The 22,236-nt window shown below is 43.3% G+C and overlaps 1 protein-coding gene across 3 annotated transcripts in view; it reads right to left on the minus strand.

Annotated features, from left to right (window-relative positions):
- The window catches only part of WDTC1 (WD and tetratricopeptide repeats 1), a 71,248-nt gene extending 52,313 nt beyond the window's left edge, over positions 1 to 18,935 (minus strand). For 2 of the 3 annotated variants that reach the window (XM_032361436.1, XM_032361438.1), the window contains exon 1: positions 18,521 to 18,934. The gene's annotated coding sequence lies outside the window, so the exon portion shown is untranslated. Of the gene's footprint in view, positions 1 to 18,520 lie in introns of all 3 variants that reach the window. The other variant, XM_032361437.1, reaches the window with a different exon arrangement.
- Positions 18,936 to 22,236: the final 3,301 nt, after the last annotated feature.

A 22,236-nucleotide genomic window follows, 5' to 3' on the forward strand; every position in this document is an offset into this window, starting at 1 on the left:
TTTTTTCTAGCATTAGGCACACAGTAGGACAATAAAAATCCTGCTACCTGATTAGATGTTCCCATTCAGCCCAAGTTCTTTGGGGTTTATGCAAATACATCAAAATGATATCTTTTGGGATCATAAGCTCTTAAAAGGGCAAAAGCCTTCCCCATAATGTGGGAGACATCCAGCATTGCATCTTAGTGAGCATCACCAGGGAGATATGTAAGTCACTGGCACTGTTTAGGATCACAAAACATGTAACCATGAAAAACACTTAAGGATGCCAACTGGGAACAGCTATAGTTTCATGAAAACTTTCCTAGGGGTCTCAGGCAACCAAATTAAAAATGTGAATTTGGACAAATTGGCATACACTAATGCTGGCCTGCAATTATGTTTATGGCTCTGCTTTGTGATATAATGGTCAACCTCCTCTTCCCCTCCCCCCCACAAAAAATACGCAACAGTAATTTCCCTCACAATCACCAAGAATATAGGGTGAGATTTATTGTAACAGAAAGAACACTAAAGTCAGTGAGAATATCTGGTAATAGTAAGTAGGTGGCCTTGGTCAAATCTCAGGCTCTCCACATAGGTGCTCACTGCTGCGTCTCACAGGCACACACTGAAGTGGCCACATATGCCTCACCAGAAAAAGGCCCATAGGCTTCACCCCCAACACCTTTTTTCTTGGAAGACTAAAAAGGTCAAATGATATAATGCAGGTAATGTTGTTTTTTATTTAATGTTATTTTTAAAAGAATATAAATACTATGGTCAACTAATCTTCAACAAAGCAGAAAAGAATATCCATAAAAAAAGACAGTCTCTTCAACAAATGTTGAGAAAACTAGACAACCACATGCACAAGAATGAAACTAGACCATTTCCTTAAATCATACACAAAAACAGACTCAAAACAGATGGAAGACCTAAATGTGAGACAGGAATCCATCAAAATCCTAGAGGACAACACAACCAGCAACCTCTGTAACCCCAGCCACAGCAAATTCTTGCTAGACACGTCTCCACAGGGCAAGGGAAACAAAGGCAAAAACGAACTATTGGGACTTCATCAAGATCAACTTTTGCACAGCCAAGGAAACAGTCAACAAAACCAAAAGACAACCAGCAGAATGGGAGAAGATATTTGCAGATGACATATCAGAGAAAGGGCTAGTATCCAAAATCTATAAAGAACTTACCAAACTCAACACCCAAAGAACAAATAATCCAGTCACAACAGGGCAGAAGACACGAACATACATTACTCCAAAGAAGACATCCAAATGGCCAACAGACACATGAAAAAATACTCAACATCACTTGGCATCAGGGAAATACAAACCAAAGCCACAATGAGATACGACCTCACACCAGTCAGAATGGCTTAAACCAACAAGTGAGGAAACAACAGATGTTGGCGAGGATGCAGAGAAAAGGGAGCCCTGCTACACTGTTGGGAATGCAAGTTGGTGCAGCCACTCTGGAAAATAGTAGAGGTACCTCAAAAAGTTGAAAGTAGAGCTACCATATGACCCAGTAATTGCGCTACTGGTATCTATCCCAAAGGCACAAATGTAGTGATGCAAAGGGGCACCTGCACCCCAATGTTTATAGCAGCAATGTCCATAACACCCCATCTATGGAAAGATGCCCATTGACAAATGAAAGGATCAAGAAGATGTGGTGTATATACACATAATGGAATATTATGCAGCCATAAAAAGGAAATCCTGCCATTTGCAATAACGTGGATGGAACTAGAGGGTATTATGCTAAGCAAAATAAGTCAATTAGAGAAAAGCAATTATTGTATGCTCTCAATGATATGTGGAATTCAAGAAACAAGGCAAAGGATCATAGGGAAAGAAAGGAAAAAATGAAACAAGATGAAACCAGAGAGGGAGACAAACCATGAGAGACTCTTAATCTCAGGAAACAAACTGAAGATTGCTGGAGGACAGAAGGGTGGAGGGATGGGGTCACTGGGTGATGGACACTGGGGAGGGCATGTGTTGTAATGAGCACTGGGTATTATATAAGACTGATGAATCACAGACCTGTACCACTGAAACAAATAATATATTATATGTTAATTAATTAAATTTAAGTGAAAAAGAATATAAATACTTTTATCTCCTAAGAAATAGTAAGTTGCCAAATGTACATTTACTACGTACCAGGAACTGTGCTAATGGCTTTATATGTTTATTCATTCTTGGGCTCATAAATGAGCACAAGAAGCTTCTCCTGTATGCCAGGTAGTATTCCAGGCCCAGGGGATTCAGCAGTGAACAAAAGTTCCTTAAATTTCATGGTACTAACATTCTAGGAGGAGGGGACAGATAATAAACAATAATACAAATACAATAAGAATATATCCAGTAGGGAAAAGTGCTGTGATGAAAACAGAAAAAGTTGATATTAAAGTGATTGATGGGTTACTTTTAGATGTGAGGTCAAAGAAGATGAAGTACACATTTGTGGAGTTTTCTAGCTGCTCAGCATTTGAAACCCTTCCATAAGTTGGGAGTCTCCCACCCAGTAGTCTGGCAGAAGACAGAATGCCTCCCACTATGAGGTGGGAACGGCAGAGACTAAGATTCTCGGAGGTCCCTTACAGCTAGAGTGCGCGCATATGGCCCAGGCTGTTCCAACCTGACACATCAGCCCCAGACCTTTACTGGAATCTGGTATCAGAGAATCAGAGGACCAGAGGGAGGGAGTTCATGCTGGCAGCAAGGCGTGGCTATAGTAGCCAGTAAAGCCCAGTCAACTGGTGGTAATGGTGTAAGCTGTGTAAGTGTCAGCAGTGACCTCATGGTTTGGTTTTGTGAATGATTTTGGCTAAAAGTCCTGGCTGCTACCCAACTTCTCTTGTTCTAGCTCATTCTTCAAACCTGGCTTTGTGGCCTTCCTTGATATTTTGTGAGTTTCCCTTATAACCTTTCAAAAATCAGCCAGAGTTGGTTTCTGTTGCTTACACCTATAAATCCCTCCTGATAACAGAGGAGCCCTCAGATGACAATCAAGCTGAAACACGAATGACAGGAAGTCACAAAGGACTTGGGGAGGTTGCTTCTGAGGAGAGAGAACCACCACTGTTAAGGGGAAGACTGGTTCAAAAAGCTTGCATGGTGGATGTTATTACTATCATCATCTTACAGAAAAGGAAACAGAGTCATGACATGAAACAATTTTCACAATGTCACACAGGTAATAAGTGAAGCTGGGACAGGGACTCAAACCAGAGCTGTATGTACACTCTTAACCACTTTGTATATGAGAATAAATTATTAGGGTACATAATTTCCTAGAGTAATGATCACTACGAATCAACTAAGTTGTTCCTACTCATTCATTAATTTTCCTAAATTATTAACCTGGTTTGTACCAAGTACCAGGTACTGGACTAGACATGGGGGAATACTGACTGGGATCAAAGACACAGCACCTAAGAAATCAGAGAATCAAAGGCAAGGGACTTTAGCTAAGATAGGTACATACTTAGAGAAACTAAAAGGAACAAAAAAAGTGAAAAAGCAGAGAAAATAGACAAATATAAAAAACCCTCACTACAAGTCAGGTAAATGGTAAAATGGAAAGTAGGATTTAATACAGTATCAGACTGGTAGGCAGAGGTTTAAAAACCAAAATATCAAATTTAATACAACTACTGCTCAGTATTTTGGTGAACATTTCTGTTCCCATCCTGAGAAGAAATGGTAGCACACCAACAGACAGTTCATTCTAGAGCACAGCCCATCTCCCCTCTTTCAGGCAACATGGATTCAGTGCCTTCCACAAACTTTTTTAGGCAGGCAAGCATAACTGGAAACCCTTCTAAGTAGAGATTTACTTAAAAGGTTTACATTAGGTGGGAAATACCCCCAAATCTATAGGGGGCATAATCAGTTTCATACTTTGATTAAAAAATCTCTCAAACACAAATATTCAAATCAATAAAGGAACAGTTATTTGAATATGAGGAGATTTAATCACAGTCAAATTTTAAAAGCATTATTTTAAAGCGTGTTCTGGAATTGTCAATTCTATAGAACAAAGAGAACTCACAGATATGGAACGACATGATGGAGACATTTGGAATTGAAGAAAGGAAGTCATATATTTATGATTAAACATTAGAAAAGACTATATTGAGGGGATTTCTATCTCTGGTGCAGTATGCAAATTATATGTTCAGTTCTGCTGAGATGCAAAAGACTGAAATAAGTGACTTCAAGAATCCATAAGATAACATTTCAATGCCTATTATGTCAGCACCCCACTTGACTTTGAAAAAACAGCAAAGCAGCAGCCAAACACAGACCCTTCTCTTCAAGAGCACTTCATATAGTTGTCATGAATTGAATATATCAATAGCACCAAGGCTATTGTGACCATTAATACCGTAGATATACTGAAAAAGGCTAATTTAACCGAAGGACCAAAATGAATAGCTAGCACAGTAAATTCAAAAGGAACAATAGGAATAATAAATTAAATCTTATTTATACTAATTTATTCATACATCTTAGAAGAAAGCACAAAAATGACAGGAGGGGAAACAAACTAAACATAAGGCAGGAGGGGCACCTGGGTGGCTTAGTCATTAAGCATTTGCCTTTGGCTCAGGTCTTGATCCCAGGGTGCTGGGATCGAGCTCCGCATTGGGCTCCCTGCTAGGCAGGAAGCCTACTTCTCCCTCTCTCACTCCCCCTGTTTGTGTCCCTGCTCTCACTGTCTGTGTCAAATAAATAAATAAAATCTTAAAAAATAAATAAATAAACATGGCAGGAGAGCAAGAGAGGAGACATGTAAATCACCAGCAAAAAAAACTAGGACAGTAACAGACCACAAGCAACTTTATATGTGTATTCTTCATTCTAAGACTAGCACAGTGAACTGAGTATACCTTTATGTTCACCCTTAAAGCTCTAATGACACTGAAGGCTAATTTGCAGAACATGAAAGCTCAATAAAAAATCTCTCTAGCTAAAGTACAAAGGTTTAGGAATGGCATCTGCTGTCATTGAGGATACTGCAGGCTGGCTCTAGTTGACACTCAATAAAAGGAGGAAGAAGGAAGCTAGTTTCTGGGAATATGAAAAACATAAAAATGACTAAAAGGCACAGAGGAAAACATATGACATAATGTTACAAAGAAAATATGAGCTGCCATGCGCAAGATACGCCTCCCTAAAGATATTCTACTCTTTGAGCCTAAAATGTGTAGCATGTCACCACCTAACGCTATTCGTTCTACAAACTTTTAACTCAGGCTATTGGGGGTGGGGGTGCCTGGGTGGCTCAGTCGGTTAAAGCCTCTGCCTACGGCTCTGGTCATGATCTCAGAGTCCTGAGATCGAGCCCCACATTGGGCTCTCTGCTCAGCAGGAGTCTGCTTCCCTTCCACTCTCTCTGCCTACTTATGATCTCTATCAGTCAAATAAATAAAATCTTTAAAAAAAAAAAAAAAACCAAAACCCTAAAACTCAGGCTATTTGGAACTCTTCTTCCATAGGCAGACCTGTATATTATAAAGGAGGCTAGTAAGAAAATTCATTTAACAGCTCAATTTGGAGGAATTAATCTCCTTCATAATGCAAGGGGTATCAGTAATATAATAGCCCAAGGTTAACAAGCCTTAGAACAAAGTACACCTGGCAAAGATTACTCACCTGGAACCAATGATTGAATGGTAATTTCCAAAATAAACACGAGGAACCACCCATTTCAGGTGTGCCACAGTCCTTGGTTGGGCTCTAGTTAATGTAGCAGAAAGGGAAGCAGATTTAAAATACTTAGGCACTTGGGCCTGAAGTCCAGCCCCCTTGTTGTACCAATTAGTACCTACTTAGGCAAGTTACTCAACCTTTCTGAGTTTCAAGTTCCTCATGTGTAATGGGGATGCTCATCGACTTCAATTGGTTGTTGTGAGGAATAAAAGTGATCAAATATATATGAAGGTACAAAATAGTGCCTGGATTACAGTAGGTTCTCAACAGACATTATCAGCCAAATCTGAACTCCAGTAAGGCTTAGCTTCTGATCTATGCGCAGTGCCACGGTTACATTTCTCCCTTACTTCCTTCCCTACCAGAGCGACAAAGCTGACACTGGGAATTCCGTTGTAGGGTGGTGGGGCACACAAAGTGGGATGACTTTCTCACTTCTGCTGAAGGAACTCCATACAACAGTATGGAGTTAACTCCATACAACTCCATACCAGAAGGGTTATACAGGATTATTCATAATAGCTAAAAGGCAGAAACCCAAATGCTCATCAACTGATGAATGGACTAACAAAATGTGATGTAGCTATACAATGGAATGTTATCTGGCCATAAGAAGCAGTGAAGTGCTGATACGTGTTACAGTATGGGTGAACCTTGAAGACATTATGCTAAGTGAAAGAAGGCCATGAGCTGAGCCGTATCCAGGTTTCTCCAGCTATCCAAAAGTAAAGCATTCCTATGAAATCTATCCTAAGCTGCAATGACATAAAGTGAAGAAGCAGTTACCACTAGTTTATATGGAAAGTTTTTGAGCTTTCCCCGACCCCCCAAAAAAACCTCTCTTCGGCTTTTCCGCTATCATCTTGCTAACGGATAAAAAAAAAAAAAACCCACTAAATGAAGATAAAGCACAGAGGCTCAGAGTTCAAAGCTATGGTGGCTTGATGCGGAGTGTAGTTCCCAGGGGAGAAGCTGGGAGGTGCCATCCTCGCTTCTCACGGCAAAACAAATGACGAACACGGTATCTGATTTTCACCCTTTTCATAAAAGCAAAAATCCTCTTCAGATTTCCTTCGGTTAGCGAGAAAAAGGTGCTAAACGTAGGTCTTTCATAAAAGTGAAGTGGCATAATGTGAACTTTCAAGAATCAAGGGATGCCTATAATTCCACTTAAGTGCAAGGCCCAGAATAGGCAAATCTACAGAAATAGAAGATTTGTGGTTCCTTGGGGTTGGGGTGATGGGGTTTAGAGTAGTAATAGCTAAAGGATATGTATTTCCCTTTTTTTTTTTTTTAAATTTGAGTGAGGGACGCCTGGGTGGCTCAGTTCGTTAAGCAGCTGCCTTCGGCTCAGGTCATGATCCCAGCGTCCTGGGATCGAGTCCCACATCGGGCTCCTTGCTCCCCGGGGAGCCTGCTTCTCCCTCTGACTCTGCCTTCCACTCTGTCTGCCTGTGCTCGCTCTCGCTCGCTCTCTCTCATTCTCTCTCTGACAAATAAATAAATAAAATCTTTAAAAAAAAATAATAAAAAAAAAAATAAAATTTGAGTGAAACTCACATAATAAAAATTAACCATTTTAAAGTGTACAATTCAGTGGTATTTAGTACACTCACAGTGTTATGCAACCATCACTTCTAGGTAGTTCCAAGACATTTCCATCGCACCAAAAGAAAATCATACTTATTAAGTAGTCAGTCCCTCTTCCATCCTCCCCCTCATACCTGGCAACCACCAATTAACTTTCCACATCTATGAATTTACCTATCCTATATAATTTTATATAGGATTTTAAATACAATTTTAATATAAATTTATATATGATAGATATAAAATTATATTTCATATAAATAAAATCCTACAATAGGTGGCCTTTTGTGACTGGCTTCTTTCACTTATGAAATATTTTGAGGTCCCATTACTCTAGCACGTTATCAGTACTTTGTTCCTTTCTATGGCTGAATACTATTCCATTGCACTGCTATTATCACATAGTGTTTATCCATTCATCTGCTGGCTGTTGTTAATAGTGCTGCTTATGAACATTTGTATATATTATCTGTTTGACTACCTGTTTTCAATTCTTTTGTGTATATACCTTGGAGTGGAATTCCCGAGTCATATGGTAATGCTACATTTAACTTTTTTGAGAAATGGCCAAACTGATTTCCATAGTGGCTGCACCATTTTACAATTTCACCAGCAATGTACAAGATTCCAATTTATCCACATCCTTAACACACTTTTTTAAAAAGATTTTATTTATTTGACAGAGATAGCACAAGCAAGGGGAGCAGCAGGCAGAGGGAGAGGGAGAAGCAGGCTCCCCACTGAGCAGGGACCCTGATGCCAGCTTGATTCCAGGACCCTGGGATCATGACCTGAGCCCAAAGCAGAGACTTAATGACCAAGCCACCCAGATGCCCCAAAGTTATTATATTTTTAAAAAGGAACTACTGATACAGCTAACAATATGGGTGAATCTCACATATTCTGAGCAAGCAAGACATAAAAAAGTACATACCAGGGGTGCCTGGGTACACACTGGGGTGCCTGGGTGTCTGGGTGCTCAGTTGGTTCTGACTCTTGATTTTGGCTCAGGTTGTGATCTCAGGTTTGTGAGACTGAGCCCCTCTCGGGCTCTGTGCTCAGCATGGAGCCTGCTTGTCCCTCTCCCTCTGCTCCTCCCCAGCTCACTCTCTCTCTAATAAATAAATAAAATATTTTTAAAAAGTACATATTATATGATTTCATTTACTGTTGACCTTTGAACAACACAAGTTTGAACTATGTGCATCCAGTTATATGTGGATTATTTTCAATAAATACAGTATAGTACTGTAAGTGTATGATTTTCTTTTTTTTTTTTTTAAAGATTTTATTTATTTATTTGACAGAGAGAGATCACAAGTAGACAGAGAGGCAGGCAGAGAGGGAGAGAGAAGGAAGCAGGCTCCCTGCTGAGCAGAGAGCCCGATGCGGGACTCGATCCCAGGACCCTGAGATCATGACCTGAGCCGAAGGCAGTGGTTTAATCCACTGAGCCACCCAGGCGCCCCAGTGTATGATTTTCTTAATAAAATTTTATTTTCTCTGCTTTATTATAAGAATACAGTTTATAATACTTAATACAAAACATGTGTCAATTGTTATCAGTAAGGCTTCCAGTCAATAGAAGGCTATTAGTAGCTAAGTTTTGGTGAAGTCAAAAGTTATATGTGAATTTCTGACTACATGGAGGGGCACAGGGTTGGTACTCCTAACCCCCACACTGTTCAAGAGTCAACTGTATATGAAGTTCTAGAATAGGCAAAAATATAGTTAAAAAAAAAGTGTTGCTTGGGTGCATGGAGATCGACAAGGAAAGGACACCTGAGATTTTCTAGAGTGACAGAAAGGTTCTACATAGTGGTGAGAGTTATGGTCACATGAGTATTGGGGAGATGGGTTACATGAGTATATCCATTTGTCAAAACTGCACAATCAAGATTAGTAAATTTTAATATTTGTAAATTTTACTTAAAAAAATAGAATGGAGGCGTAGCTGGGTGCCTCAGTGGGTTAAAGCCTCTGCCTTCGGCTCAGGTCATGGTCTCAGGGTCCTGGGATCGAGCCCCACATCAGGCTCTCTGCTCGCCAGGGAACCTTCTTCCTCCCCTCTCTCATTGCCTGCCTCTCCACCTACTTGTGATCTCTGTCTGTCAAATAAATAAATAGAATCTTAAAAAAAAAAAAAAAAGAATGGAAGTGGGAAGCAGAGGAGGTACAGATAAGAATGGCAGAATTTTGACTGTTGTTGAAATAGGATAACAGATATATGGGAGTTCAATATTCTGTTTACTTCATATATATTTGAAATTCTCTCTAATAAAGTTCTTTTAAAAAATATTTATTTTAGAGAGAGTGTGTGAACAGGAGGGGCAGAGGGAGAGAGGGAGAGAAAATCTCAAGCAAACTCCATGCTGAGTGTGGAGTCTGATGCAGGGTTTGATCTCATGACTCTGAGGTCATGGCTTGAGCCCAAACCAAGACTCAGACACTTAAACAACTGTGCCATGTCAGTGCCCTTCTAATAAAATCCTTTAAAAAATCTTTCTTATTACAGAGTCATTCAAAACATGGAAGACTGATTAATGAAACACAAAACCAGATTTAAGAAAATCAAATTTAAGTCATACCTACAGCTATCTTAGCCCTGGAGGGGAAAAAAAAACCTAGAAGTGTACGTATCTACAATGTTATAACAAGGATATGTATAAAAAATGTGCCAGTGGTCTTCTCTGGTAAGACAACAGGTGATATACACATATATAAATGTATTTTTTTCTGTTCCTCTGTACTTTCCAAGTATTCTGTTGTGAACATTAATTGTTTTTATAATAATACAGAAACAGCCCTTAGGAACCTGCTTCAAACTGAAAGAAATGAGTCTGAATCTGGTTCTACTATATACTAGGTTGTATGAGCTTGGGTAAAATTATTTACGTTTAAGCTCCTGGGGGTTTTTTGTTTGTTTGTTAATCGTTTTACCTGTCATGTAGGTATACATAGTAATTTTTACCTCACAGGGTTATTGGGAACATTAATGAGATAATGCATTACAAAACACTTAGTACAATACCTGGCATGTGGTAAGCACTCAAGAAAGACTGGCTATTTTTCATCTGTTACATGAAGGTAACAACAGCACCTACCTCAGAGATGCTGTGAGGATTATACAGGATAACTGGCACACTGTAAATACTTACTAAGTATGACAATAAGGAAAAAGTGTTTAAGAAAAGCTTCCTCTCTGGGTGCCTGGGTGGCTCAGTCAGTTAAGTGTCCGACTCTCGCTTTCGGGTCAGGTCATGATCTCAGGGTCTCGACATCAAATCCCATCCTGGGTTCCCCACTGAGCACGGAGCCTGCTTACGATTCTCTCTACCTCTCCCTCTTCCCCCCACCCCTCCCCTCTTTCCCTCTCAAAAGAAAGAAAGGGAGGGAGGGAGGGAGGAAAAGAGGAAGGAAGGAAGGAAAGAAGGAAAGAGCCTCCTCTTAAAAAGTTAAATATAGTTACTATATGACCTAGAAAATTCCACTCCTAGGTATAACCTAAGAAAAATGAAAACATAAGTCTACACAAAAACTCATAAATCAATGTTCACAGCCCTAAAGTAGAAACAACCCAAATGTCTACCAATGGTAAATGTCCATAAATGGGTAAGTAAAATGTGATATAGCCATATAATCGAGTATTAATCAGCTGTAAAAAGGAATGAAACACTGATTCATGCTGCAACAGGGATGAAACTTAAGAATATTATTTGAAACAAGTCACAAAAGGCCACATATTTTATGAATCCATTTATATTAAACGTCAAGAATAGCAAAAGCTGGGGCACCTGGGTGGCTTAGTCGTTAAGCATCTGTCTTCGGCTCAGGTCATGATCCCAGGGTCCTGGGATCGAGCCCCATGTTGGGCTCCCTGCTCCACACTGGGAAGCCTGCTTCTCCCTCCCCCACTTCACTGCTTGTGTTCCCTCTCTAGCTGGGTCTCTGTCAAATAAATAAGTAAAATCTTTTTTTTTTTTTTAAAGATTTTATTTATTTATTTGACAGACAGAGATCACAAGTAGGCAGAGAGGCAGGCAGAGAAAGAGAGAGAGAGGGAAGCAGGCTCCCTGCTGAGCAGAGAGCCCGATGCGGGGCTCGATCCCAGGACCCTGAGATCATGACCGGAGCCAAAGGCAGCGGCTTAACCCACTGAGCCACCCAGGCGCCCCTTAATAAGTAAAATCTTAAAAAAAAAAAAAAAAAAGAATAGCAAAAGCTACAGGGACAGGAAGTATACTACGGGTTCCTTGGAATTGAGGAAGAAGATGGGAGTGACTGCGGTGGTTGTGATAGCTAAAGAATATGGGTTTCTTTGGGGCATGATGAAAATGTTCTGGAATTAGATAGTGGTGAAGGATGCACAACTTTGTGGTATATTAAAAAGGACAGAATTGTATACATTAAAAGGGTAAACGTTATAGCACATGAATTATACCTCAATAAGAGATCAAGTCCCCAAACCCTTTTCTTTTCTCTGCCTCAAAATCAGAACTTGGGAAAATTCAGTTCTCACCCTTTTCTTCGCCTATCTCCTGCCCTGAACTGTAATTATTTTTGTGGGGCTTCTCTTCTTTAAAAGACTAAAAGAATCCTGAGGGCTAGTTCTTCATCTGATTAATCTACTGACCCTCCTAGGTCTCCAAGGACTGATGCGGGCTTAGCAGACACCAGTAAGTACTTGCTGAATGAATGATAGCATGACGATCTTGTGTACATACAGTGCTATATACCTATCAGAGTGCTGATCATTTCATTTATGCTTTTACCTTGAACTTCACAACAATCCTGTGAGGAAGCTAGGAAGCTATTATCATCCCTTTTAACAAGGGAGAACTGAAGCACAGTGCTATGTGGTACTGAGGAATAAGCACTGGACCAGGATTTAGGATCTTGTGCTCCAGGCAGGGGCTCTGCCTCTAACTGGCCGAAAAACCCTGTGTGAGGCGTTTCACTCTCTCAGACTGTTTCCCCATCTGTAAAATGAGAGGTAGACTCTGAGATGAGCTACAAAACTTCTTCCAATGCCTCTACCCCATGATTCTAAGAACACACTCCTAGGAGCAGTAGAGTGGAGATGGAACCCCAGTCATCTGTATTCTTTTTCCTCTGAACATGCAGCCTCTCACTGTGGAGAGATGCCCCCAACCAGAGTGACCACTGGCCCCCTTTCAACATTCTGAATTATGCAAAAGATGTATGCAAGTTTCCTTTCACTCTATTTGCAGTGGTCTACCTACTGGAGCAATCCTACAGAAGAGAAATACACTTCCAAAGGATAAAGGTCATTGCAAGTAGCATAATAAAATAAAGAGTTGGGCACTGGAGTCCAACAGACCTAAGGTTCAAATCCTAGTTCTGCCACCTATTTTCTGTGTGGCCGCATTTCTAAACCTCAGCTTCCTAATCTGCAAAACAACGACGATAATGCCTACTTTCAGAGAGTGAAGAGCTATACACGTAAAATGCCTGATACTAAGCCTGGTAAAAATATTTAGGGAACATTCAAAGCATTTCTTTCTTTCTTTTTTTAATGAACCGCTTTTTTTTTTTAAGATTTTATTTATTTATTTGACAGAGAGATAGAGAGCACAAGTAAGCAGAGTGGCAGGCAGAAGCTGAAGAGAGAAGCAGGATCTCTGCTCATCAGGAAGCCCGATGTGGGGCTTAATCCCAGGACCCCGGAATCATGACCCGAGCTGAAGGAAGCTGCCTAACCAACTGAACCACCCAGGTGCCCCTTCAAAGCATTTCTTTCTTTCTTTTTTTTTTTAAGATTTTATTTATTTATTTGACAAAAAGAGAGGTCACAAGTAGGCAGAGAGGCAGGCAGAGAGTGAGAGGGAAGCAGGCTTCCTGCTGAGCAGAGAGCCTGATGTTGGGCTCGATCCCAGGACCCTGGGATCATGACCTGAGCTGAAGGCAGAGGATTAACCCACTGAGCCACCCAGGTGCCCCCTTCAAAGCATTTCTTAAGGATGTGAGGGCGATCTGGCTGCGACATCTGTCACCCCGTTGATCGCCAGGGTTGATTTGGCTGATCTGGCTGGCTAGGCGGGTGTCCCCTTCCTCCCTCACCACTCCATGTGCGTCCCTCCCGAAGCTGCCCGCTCGGTCGAAGGGGACGACCTTCCCCGACAGAGGAGAGGACCATTCTTCCGTCAAGGGTAAACGATTAGCTGCGCTCCCCTGCTAGAACCTCCAAACAAGCTCTCAAAGCATTTCTTAGTATTCTGACAGATTGCTCATAAACCTATGAGGCAGGTACTATTATTATCCCCACATTTCAGATGAAAGCTCTGAGGTGGAGAGAAGTTAGTTTGCCTAAAGTTATAGTTTTTAAATGGAGAATCAAACTAGATAGTTTAATTCTAAGACCCCGGTCACTGACAACTAAAAAATAGTTACTACTTTTAATCAGATCATGTGCAAGCAGTTACCTCAAAGAAGCTCTTAGCATTCCTTAGGGTTAAGCTAAGGAATCAAAATCACCTTGACTCTGCCAGTGTCAAAGCATAAAAAGTTCCCGGTGTATTTCAGGGTCATGGACTAAGCTGGCACAAGGAGAGCATCTGGGAAAGGTTTGGTTGGCAGGATAGGCCCATCAACAAAGCACCTTTGGAAAAGTTCTTTGCCATCTTTGAGACTCCTGGCTCAAACGACTCCATATGGGGTTGGCTAAAGCTTTCTCTGTGAAGTCTATCTTAAGAAATGTTTCACTTTGTGGGAAACTCTGGATGAAAACTCACCTCTATGGCTTCTCTACATTCGTGCTTTGTGAAAATTTTTTCTTGATGTTTTTAGAACAATGTTTTTCAGTGATTACAGCTAATTTATCTGCTTTTTCCTAGGGCCACAATTACCTTAAGGTAGTGAAAGGGAACAGGTAGACAAAGGGAGCATACTTTGAAAATGCTGTCCTCTCTTACTGTATATATGAGCATCTGCAGTCTTGGATTTTTCCTTTAACTTGCATCTTTCCAAATTTTGGCATGATTCAATGTACCTCTCATAGGGAAGTCTTTGAAGTTTCACCCTGTAACTTTCTTTCTAGCAGAGAAGTTAAGGAAAACTAAGCCAGTTAGTGTGGAAATGCTTCCTTTCCAACTCAGTTGCAGTTGTGTTACACCCAGATGTCTGACTCAAGAAGGAAATCAGGCAGGCCACCGGTACCCAAATATTCAGGGCTCAACTGAGGGCTCAAGTTGAAACTCCAAGACCAGAAATGCCTGACTCCCATTCTAAGAAAGGCTCTCTAAAGGTATATGGAAAAGCACAGTCTTGTGCTTTCTGAAAATAGAATCGGGGGGTTATGAACAAGGATAAAATTCTGCCAACGTCCTGAGAGCCCCTGGATAGCTACCTGGGTAACGTCTGATCCTGCTCTGCCCCATTCCCCAAGAAAATGGGGTTAATACCTCCCCAGATGGCTACAGGAAGGATTAAGGGTTATTATTCTTGGCATCCAGCTCTATCACAGCTCTGACAATTGTGACCTTGTTCATTTTAAAATAAGACATTAAATATAAAAATGCAAACAGTGATCCCTGAATCTGACTCTATAGTAGGGTGAGGAATTTTTTTCCACAAGACCTCTGACACTGCCTCCTATACTCCAACCTACTGGCTGAACCTTCCTCTTACTCAAGCCTCAAGTTTTTAAGGTATTAGTCACTAATGCCACAAAGCCCATCAAGGAGTCAGCAGCTATTACAAATAGTACACAGAGCGAACCCCAGAATTCTCAGGGTGTCACCCTAAAGAAACAAAATGGTACCCTTTTACCCCAAACCCAAGCTCTCAAGGGCAATCAGTGAGGTCTAGCAAAAAGTGTATATTACAACAGTTAGTACTCATAAAACCACTACAAGGAAGGTACTGTCACAAATCTCATTTCACATATGAGGAAACTAAAGCTCAGAGAGGACACATGATTTACCCTACGTCACACAGCTAAGAAGGTACAAAGGTTCAAATATCAGTCCTACTTCTAGCTGTGTCACCTAACAGGTTAGGTTTTTTTTTTTTTTAACTTTCTGGAACCTCAGTTTCCTCATTTGTAAAGTGGGGGTAATGAGGGACGCCTGGGTGGTTCAGCTGGTTAAGTACCTGCCTTCAGCTCAGGTCATGAGTCTATAAAGTCCTGGGATCGAGTCCTGCATCGGGTTCCTTGCTCCGTGGGGAGGCTACTGCTCCCCCTGCCTACTGCCCTCCCTGCTTGTGCTCTCTCCCTGACAAATAAACTAATAAAGTGGGGATAATGACAGTTCCTTCATAGGGATCTAAGGATTAAATGAAATATCGTAGAAAAAGTATCTAACAAGTGCCTGGCACACAGTAAGGATGAAATATGAGTTAGTTCTTTTACAGATCAATATGGCAGGAGTTTGACATTCCCATGTAATAACAGGGTTTAAAATACTGAATAACTAATTAGTCCAGTTACCTACATAAGTATGAACTCCTCTACCAAATCCTTTATAAGAAGTGGAAAAGCCTCTGCTTGAATACCTACAATGACAAGTAACTCATTCCCTCACAGGGTGGTCGATTTTGCTTTTAGAAAGCCAAATTTTCTCCTACCAAGCCAACGTCTCCTCTTTTGGAATTTCTATCCCTTGATCCTAGTGCTGCTTTCCAGAATCACACAGAGAAAGTCCAGTTCTCTTTCTACATAACAGTTCTTCAAATACTTGAAGGCAGGTTTTGTGTTCTCCCAAGCTCTTAGCATTGGTCCTTTCAGATCTTCAGGCATCACAGCCTCAAAGGAGACAGGCCCTGGTTTGAATTCTAAACATTTCCTATATTTGCTGTGTGACCTTAAGAAAGTTATTTAACCTCTCTGTACCTGTATCTTCATATGTATAATAGGGAAAATGATCTTTGCCTCACAGGCAGTTATGAGGGCTAAATTAGATAAAGTAAAACACTAACTAGCACACATCCCAACATATACCAGGCGCTCAATATATGTCAGTTACTTCTTAGAATGTATTCTAATTAGTAAATATCTCTCAAAGCTAGACACAATTAAATGTAACACCAAGGAATTGGTTTCTGATGGAAAATACCAGGGCCTGTGTTTTTATAGCCAAGGAGTTACGTGAGTCCCTCTGCAACGGTGGCCCAAAGATGCAGCGGAATCCAGAAAGGTAAGGATAAAAGAAGAAAGGAATCAGGATCATTCAATCAGAGACCCCCAAAAAAGCTAAGTATCACCATATTACATGTTGTTTATGATTCCCTCTTTAAGAACCAGGACTGCACATGTGGGTCACACTCCCTAATTCAAAAAGGAGTGAAGAAAATAATTTAAAAATTGTTGAAGTCATAGTTCTGGGTCTTTGCAGCAGCTGGCCCCTCAAAGTCCAAAGATGTTTAGCAGAGGGCTTTAAAATCTTCAGTTGTATCCTTCCAGGTCCAGAAGTCTAGGTGTGTGAAAAAACCCTAATTTGATGTCCCATGAGTCACTACTGACTTCCTTCCAGCTAGAAAATTTGTCAGCTGCATGACAACTCTAAAAATCCCCAAGTGGCAAATCGCCAATGTTAATACCATCACCATAATCACTACACATATTCTTTTCCTTTCAGTAACTCCAAGAGAAGGAGTGTTAGGCAGAAATACGGATTGTTGTTCTGTTATTCTTCAGAATTGACCCAAAATTGTAGACTGCTTCTACAAATTGACAGGTGGCTTGAACATAAGTGTCCCCAAATAGGTCAAAATACCCCAGTATTAAAGCAGCAGGATCACAAACTATGGCAGAAAATGTTTCTCCGTCTGCCAATGAAATACAACAACCTGCACTGGAAATCCACTGTTAAGTCTCAACATTGTCAGCACAATCGAGCCTTTCTAGTTACTCCCCGGTCTACGCTAGAGGATCCAGTTATTATACTCAGCAGACAAGATTCTTCAATCCAGAAACAGCCATAAATAGTTCCTTCACTTCAAGAAGACACTAGCCACTCAGGAGGGGCTGTAAGGTACAGAAAAGCTTCGTTCAGATCACTGGACATTCCTGTGCCCTAGGCAGAGATTTCATAACGTCTTTGAGTCTGGAGGGGTCCTCTGAATAGTTTCTTCTGAAAACTGTTTCAGGCTTTGTTAAAAGGGAACACTTAACTGCCACTTTACCCTGATCATCTACCTCATCCTTGGGAAGAATGGGGAAGTTACAGACACCCTATCAGGTTTCTAAACTCATAAACTTAAGAAGAAAACTTTAAAGTTTCTCTACCACTACCTCAGGAAGTTCTAAAAAAAAAAAAAAAAAAAAGTCACAGAAGAAAAGGACTTTGAGGAAAATAATCAAATTAGGCAGTCAGACTTTAGTCGTAAGTCCTGATACCTCTTTTCTAGAGTCCCTGGTGGTACACCTACAGAGGAGAGGCAGAGGTCACTAAGCAAAGTCAATCTGTCTGGCAAGGAGTGGGGGCGTCCCACTGCACCGTTTCAGACTTGGTACCTGATGGTTCACAGTTTCTCTCCTATTCTACACTTCCTATTTCCCTTTTAAGTGGGTTACTGAATAGCCCGTTCCCAAGTAAAGGCCCTCTGTAAGGGCGTTACGGTCGCCTGGTGGAAACACCTTAGGAGTTCTGCTTAGTGCCAGGATGGGCCACTGAAGGCATCTGCGGCTGCAAGAAGCCTGGCCACGGACGGACGGACACACACACACACACTCACTCACTCACTCACTCACAGAGAAAGAGAGCGGGAGAGAGAGACAGACAGAGACAGAGCGCGAGAGCAAGCGAGACAGAGCGAGAGCAGGAGAGCAGGAAACTAAGAGAGCAGGTCAGGTCAACGTAGCCCTCCCGGCATTTCCACCTGCCCCCTTCTTCCTGAGACCGGCGCCAGATCAGATGTCAAACAAAAACTCCGCAAAAAAGTCCCGTGATGGGATGACTTCCACCTCTCCCTTGGCAAAGCCCCCTGGACTCCCAAAGCCTCCCCCACCACCCACGTCCCGGCCGGCCCTCCATCCCCACCCCGCCCCCGGCCCACTCTGCCCTTCGCCCCTGCGAGGCCTCCCCCCTCTCGGGACACCCCGGAGCCCCGAGGCTGGCGGCCTCAGGGCCCCCGGGCCGGCAAGGCTGCGGCCGGCCCAGAGCGGGCGGCCCGTGTGCCGGGACTGCGGGAGCCGGTTCTCGCTTCGGCGCCCGGCGAGGGCAGGGGGCGGTGGCTACCAGTACCTGTCAGGCCTCTTCCCAGGACCAGCGGCGGCGCAACTTCAGGAGCCCATGTCCGTCCGGGGGGCCCGGCCCCTCTCCCGGGAGGGGGGGGCGCGGATCCCGGGGAGGGGGCTGGGGGGCCCGGGCAGCTCTAGCCCCTTCCCATGCTCCCCGCCCGGCGCCTGGCCGGGGCCGGACAGCGCCTCCGCCCGCCCCTGCGCACCGCCTCACACCCGCGCTCACACACACTCACACTCCCTCGCGCGCTCTCACACACGCACTCCCCTCCCTCCTCCTCCTCTGTTTATCTCCTCCAGCTGTCTGGGGACCCAGGAGAAGCCCAGCACCGCGCCTGCGCCACGCAGTCTCCGCCTCCGCCCCGCGCCTCACAGCCGGCGGCTACGCTACGGAGAGAGCGTCCGGCGGTTTCCAGAATGGCTAGCCGGGCCCCTCCCCCGCCCCGCGCGCCCGGTCAACGTCTGCTGCCGGCGGTGCCTACTAACCTGCTAGTGGGGGAGCCCCGCACCGCCGCGACCAATCCACTCCTGCGCTCGCCAGACCCGCAGCCAGTGGGCAGGCGGGAAAGCCGGGCTAAGCCCCAGGGCATCCTGGGAATCGTAGTTTTTCCCCGTCGAAGAGCTCCTGCCCAGTGGGCTCACCCCGCCCAGTTGCCATTAGTTACCCTGACGCACCTCCCACCCCACATCCAGGGAAAATGGTCCCTCACGTTGCTTCTGGGACACCCCTAACACTCACCCATTGCCCCTCAGAGCCCGACACAGTCTCCTGAGAGCCTCACCAAGACTTCCTCAGAGCCCGTGAACTGGGAGACTTTTCAGGCTGGGGCCCCAATGCCCCCGATCCCCCAGAGCCCAGCTTCCTCTTACTCTTTCCTGCCCTGGGGGGCTGCTGAGTGGCACATTCCTCACTCTTGCTCCTGGGCCTGAAGAAAGAGGATAAAACGTAATCAGTCCTACAACCGAGTGGCTTGGAGGGGAGCCAACCACACACTACGGAAACCCTCAGGCTGACCGAAAGAGACAGAGATGAGGTCCTTCTGAGACTAACTGGTGGAGGCACTACTGTTCCCCCCTCTAAGGAAGAGGCAGTTCCAGCCTAGTGGAGTGCCACGTCTGCAGAGGCACCGTCCTAAGGAAGTGCTCAAGGTGACAAGGGAGGCATCAGGTGTAACTTCTGAAAGCAGAGACCAGGCCCCACCCATGAGGCGCCTCAGGTCAGAAAAAGGAAAAATTGTCATCATTTTCTGAGAATGGAAACTTGGCACTCACCCATAGGGTGGGTGCCATTTGTCAGATAACAGTAATTCTCTCTTATTTAGTATTTACCATGTCCCCACTGTATTGAGTACAATTTCTTAGATACTCCTACTCTTATGGTGTTTTGCAGAAAAGAAAAGAAAGCTGAAGCACAAAGAGATTAAAAGCAACTTGCCCAGGGTCACAGAGCCTGGAACCAAACTGGGATTTGAACCTAAATCAGCCTTACTCCAGAGTCCGAACCTTGGAACACTACCTCTCTCCCTCCAGTGAGAACCAGGCAGCACCTACTCTCAGGAAGGACTATGTATATTTACCATCCACAGTGTTTGTTCCATGTTTATCACTCCATGAGTTGCTTTTTTCCTACTTCTGCTCACATCAAGTATATAAATTAGTCTGTGAGCTCCCAAAGGGTGATTTCTTCCCATTTGGAGGAGTTAGAACCTATTTGTGAATTCAGCTTTGTGAAATGCTTTTCTCTTATAAATGTGGGTCATTCTTCCTGATGTCTCCCCCACAGATGTTCCACTGAATATAAAATATCATAAATTTGGGGACTAGAAGAAAACTGAAATTATCCATAGCTCCCCAGGTTCAGGCTGAAAGCCTGGTTAGGGGTCACTGGCTCAATTAAAATGAAAAATAACTAATATATGTGGAGTATTTACCATGAGAGAGAAATTCTTATCAGGGAATTAAACAGGCCTCACAAATTGCATAGCTAGGAAGTGTGGTACAGTTGGGATTCAAACCCAGATTATTTGAATCCAGAATTCCCATTTTAAACCTTTGCTCTATGCCGGCAATGTCACAGGGGCTCTTAGAAATACCAACAGAGGGCGCCTGGGTGGCTCAGTGGGTTAAGCCTCTGCCTTCAGCTCAGGTCATGATCTCAGGGTCCTGGAATCGAGTCCCTCGTCGGGCTCTCTGCTCAGCAGGGAGCCTGCTTCCTCCTCTCTCTCTGCCTGACTCTCTGCTTACTCATGATCTCTCTCTGTCAAATAAATAAATAAAATCTTAAAAACAAATAAAAGAAAGAAAGAAATACCAACAGAGAAGTGTGGGTGATGTACCTGTGGCTCCTAGCACAGTAGATAGTAAAAAATGGTTGGCAGAATGAACTTTTGTTGGTAAGGAATGGGTGATAGTGTATGGTTTTGGAATATAGGCGAGGTTCAGTGGAGTGAGGTCTGGAGCCAATGATCAAGAAATAATTCTTGGGACGCCTGGGTGGCTCAGTTGGTTGGACGACTGCCTTAGGCTCAGGTCATGATCCCGGAGTCCCGGGATCGAGTCCCGCTTCGGGCTCCCAGCTCCATGGGGAGTCTGCTTCTCCCTCTGACCTCCTCACTCATGCTCTCTCTCACTGTCTCTCTCTCTCAAATAAATAAAATCTTAAAAAAAAAAAAAAGAAATAATTCTTGAGGGTGCGTGGGTGGCTCAGTGGGTTAAAGCCTCTGCCTTCGGCTCAGGTCATGATCCCAGCGTCGGGCTCACTGCTCAGCAGGAAACCTGCTTCCTCCTCTCTCTCTGTCTGCCTCTGCCTACTTGTGATCTCTGTCTGTCAAATAAATAAATAAAATCTTAAAAAAAAAAAAAAAAAGAAAGAAAGAAAATTCTTGAGACATCTTTGGTGCAAAATGGTGTTCTTTTTAGAGCACAGAGACAAAACCCGTTAGCACAAAGAGCTGTGGCACAGGGGTATTGAGGAGTGGCTCATTATATACTTGCAAGTTGGGGGAGGTAAGGAAAAGGGAGGTTTCAAAAGAACTTTCATATGCTAAAGAGGACCCACCTAAAAGATCTTTGCAAGATACCAGAGGCCAGGTGCCATTGTCAAGTTAAGGTTGTTTTCCCTTCTAGCAAGGTATTAACATTAAAACAATTGGGAGATTCCTAGAAGAAAGTCACACGTGTCCCACCCAGGAGTGGGGGCTGGCGGGAGGTTGCAGGGTGTCCACTTATGCTTTTGTTTTCAGCTAGCCTCCACTCCCTCATCAATAAGATGAAGAATATTAATAATAGCTGAGAGGTGCCTGGGTGGTTCAGTTGCTTAAGGATCTGACTTTGGGGGGTGGGGGTGGGGGGGGTTGGGTGACTCAGTGGTTTATGCCTCTGCCTTCAGCTCAGGTCATGATCTCAGGGTCCTGGGATCGAGCCCCACATTGGGCTCTCTGCTCAGCGGGGAGCCTGCTTCCCCCTCTCTCTCTGCCTGCCTCTCTGCCTACTTGTGATCTCTCTCTGTCTATCAAAATAAATAAATAAATAAATAAAAGAAGGATCTGACTACAGCTCAGGTCATGATCTTGGGGTTCTGGGATTGAACCCCATGTTGAGCTCCACATCAGGCTCTGCTTGTCCTTGTCCCTCTTCCTCTGACAACCCCCCTTCTCTCGCTCTCAAATATATAAGTAAAATCTTAAAAAATAATAGCTGCAGCTAAAATTGATTATTTTC

Source organism: Mustela erminea, chromosome 10, assembly GCF_009829155.1.
Source record: "Mustela erminea isolate mMusErm1 chromosome 10, mMusErm1.Pri, whole genome shotgun sequence".
Classification (NCBI taxonomy): domain Eukaryota; kingdom Metazoa; phylum Chordata; class Mammalia; order Carnivora; family Mustelidae; genus Mustela; species Mustela erminea.